Below are 3517 nucleotides of genomic sequence, written 5' to 3' on the forward strand. Positions count from 1 at the left end.
GGCCTATAAAACCTTCCACCTTTGAAAGGCATGGTAGGCAGAAAATTGTCCACGTTCTGGTCCCTGGAAACTGTGATTAGGTTGCATAGCAGAGGGAAATTAGGGCTGTAGGTGAAATCAAGGTTGCTGACATTAAATAGGAAAATTTTCCTAGATTACCTGGGTGGGCCCAGTGTCATCATAGCGTCCATAAATGTGGAAGAGGGAGGAAAAGAGAGGGAGAGGGAGTGTGGCATCTGGCTTTGAAGCCGGGAGGAAGGAGATCAGAGCCAAGGAAGGTGAATGGCCCTAGAAGCTGGAAATGGCCAGGAAGTGGATTCTCTCCAGAGCCTCCAGGAGGATCAAGGCCCTGCTGACTTGACTCGGGCCTGGGGAGGCTCTTGATGGACTTTCCACCTCCAGAACCGTAAGAGGACGCATTTGTGTTGTTTGATGCCACCCACTTTATGGCGTTGTTTTTTGTTTTTTGTTTTGAGACGGAGTTTCACTCTTGTTACCCAGGCTGGAGTGCAATGGAGTGATATAGACTCACTGTACCTCCGCCTCCCAGGCTCAAGCAATTCTCCTACCTCAGCCTCCCAAGTAGCTGGGATTACAGGCGCACGCCACCACGTCCAGCTAATTTTGTATTTTTAACAGAGACGGAGTTTCTCCATGTTGGCCAGGCTGGTCTCAAACTCCCGACCTCAGGTGATCTACCCGTTATGGCAGTTTTTATAGCCACTGCAGGTCAGTCAGCGTGGGTTCCCTCTGCTACCTCTGGCTCCTTTAATGCCTCCCTCCCTTGACTCTGTACTACTTTATAATAAGCAGGTCGCTTACACCTATTTTATACATGAAGAAATGTTACCGGAAAGGGGTCCTGATCCAGACCCCAAGAGAGGGTTCTTGGATCTCAGGCAAGAAATAATTCAAGGCGAATCCATAGAGTAAAGTGAAAGCAAGTTTATTAGGAAAGTAAAGAAATGTAAGAATGGCTACTCCATAGACAGAGCAGCCCTGAGGGTCGCTGGTTGCCCATTTTTATGGTTATTTCTTGATTATATGCTAAACAAGGAGTAGATTATTCATACCTCCCCTTTTTAGACCATAGAGGGTGACTTCCTGATGATGCCATGGCATTTGTAAACTGTCATAGTGCTGAGGGGAGTGTAGCAGTGAGGACGGCCAGAGGTCACTGTCTTTGCCATTTTGGTGGGTTTGAGCCAGTTTCTTTTTATTTGTTTGTTTGTTTGTTTGTTTGTTTGAGACCGAGTTTCACTCTTGTTGCTCAGGCTGGAGCGCAATGGCACAATCTCGGCTCACTGCAACCTCCGCCTCCCAGGTTCAAGTGATTCTCCCTCAGCCTCCTGAGTAGCTGGGATTACAGGCATGCGCCACCACGCCCAGCTAATTTTGTATTTTTAGTAGAGACGGGGTTTCTCCACATTGGTCAGGCTGGTCTCAAATTCCCGACCTCAGGTGATTTGCCCGCCTCAGCCTCCCAAAGTGCTGGGATTACAGGAGTGAGCCACTGCAGCTTCTTTATTGCAACCTGTTTGATCAGCAAAGTCTTTACGACCTGTGTCTTGTGCTGACCTCCTAGCTCATCCTGTGACTTAGAATGTTTTAACCATCTGGGAATGCAGTCCAGTAGGTCTCAGCCTCATTTTACCCAGCTGCTATTCAAGATGGAGTTGCTGTGTTTCCAATGCCTCTGACACAAATGGGCAGGGAGAGGTTACCCCAGATGGCCAAGGTTGCACACAGCACGGTGGATATGCACTCGGAAGCCGGACCTTTGACTCTGACTCCTGGACGCTTTCTGACACCACACCGCCCCTCCTAAGGGTCATCAGTCCCTGTAAAAATATCTTAGGAGCCCTGCAATGTGTGGGGGTGGTTCTTTTCACCCAGGCTGGCCCGGAAGCCCCTCCTCCACAGAGACCTCTCTTGCCCCCCATCCCCCAGCTCTTTCCCTTTTGTGTCTTTCTGTCTCCCGGAAAGGGACTGTGGCCTTTGACAATCTCTCTCCCCAGGACCCGGTGGGGAGCCAGCACCCAGGAGGTGCCCCGTGAAAATGGGGTTCTCCTCCCCTGGAGCCCAGTCCCCTTCTCTCCCACTCCGGCTAAAGCCTGTCTTCAGAGCCCCTCAAATGCAAGATTCAAAACTCTATCCCGAGCTCCAGGGAGCCTGCACGGGCTGCCTGGGTGGACAGGAGTGGGAGGGAAGCTGCGTCCCCAGTGGCCAACGGACAGGTCAAAGGGGAAACTGCACTTCCTGCTGGGCCCCCAGAGAGCCTCTTCTCTCTGAGAGGCCAGCTGGGTCCCTGTGCGGGAGCTCCAGGGGGTAGACAGGGCAGGGAAAGAGGTGGGAGGAGAGAGGAGGAGGGGGAGGGAGGAAGTGGGGCAGAGGGAGGAGGAGGAGGAGGAAGGGAAAGGGGCAGAAGGAGTCGGAAGAGCCTGGGAGAGAGAAAAAAAAAAAAAATACAATGAGAGAGAGGAGAGAACCAGAGACAGAAGGTAACAAAAAATGAGCGGTCAGAGGCATAGAGGCAGAGGCAGGAGAAAAGGAAACGGAGGGGGAAAGTAAGTTACTACACAGAGAAAGATGGCAAGAGCATGGGAGAAAGAGAGAGACACAGACAGGGAGAGTCAGAGATAGGCAGAAACGCAGAGAGAAGCAGAAATGCACAGAAGCCCAGAAAACACCTGAGGCCGGTGCGGTACCTCTCCTGTAATCCCAGCACTTTGAGAGGCTGAGGCAGGAGGATTGCTTAAGGCCAGGAGTTCAAGACCAGCCTGGGCAACAGTGTGAGATGCTGTCTCTGGGGAAAACGAAGAAGAAGAAATTGAAAAAAACACCTGAGCTTTCTTTTTTTGTTGTTGGTTTTGTTTTGTTGAGACGGAGTCTCGTTCTGTCACCCAGGCTGGAGCACAGTGGTATGATCTTGGCTCACTGAAACCTCTGCCTCCTGGGTTTAAGAGATTCTCCTGCCTCAGTCTCCCGAATAGCTGGGACTACAGGTTCATGCCACCATGCCCAGCTAATTTTTTGTATTTTTAGTAGAGACGGGGTTTCACTATATTGGCTGGACTGCTCTTGAACTCCTGACCTTGTGGTCTGCCCACCTCTGCCTCCCAAAGTGCTGGGATTACAGGCGTGATCCCCAACACCTGGCCCCCCACCTGAGCTTTCTTTAACCACCTTTCTTTCTCTCTTTTCCTCTTTCTTTTTCTTTCTCTCGCTTTCTTTCTCTTTTTGTCTCTTTCTCTCTGTTTTTCTTTCTTCTTCTTTTTTTTTTTTTTGTTATGTTAGAGTCTTCTTTTTTTTTCTTTTTTTTTTTTTTTTTTTTTGAGATGGTGTTTTGCTGTGTCGCCCAGGCTGGAGTGCGGTGGCGCAATCTCGGCTCACTGCAACCTCCGCCTCCTGGGTTCACGCCATTCTCCTGCCTCAGCCTCCCGAGTAGCTGGGACTATAGGCGCTCGCCACTACGCCCAGTTAATTTTTTGTATTCTTTAGTAGAGACGGGGTTTCA

Source organism: Chlorocebus sabaeus, chromosome 19 (genome assembly GCF_047675955.1).
Source record: "Chlorocebus sabaeus isolate Y175 chromosome 19, mChlSab1.0.hap1, whole genome shotgun sequence".
Lineage (NCBI taxonomy): Eukaryota > Metazoa > Chordata > Mammalia > Primates > Cercopithecidae > Chlorocebus > Chlorocebus sabaeus.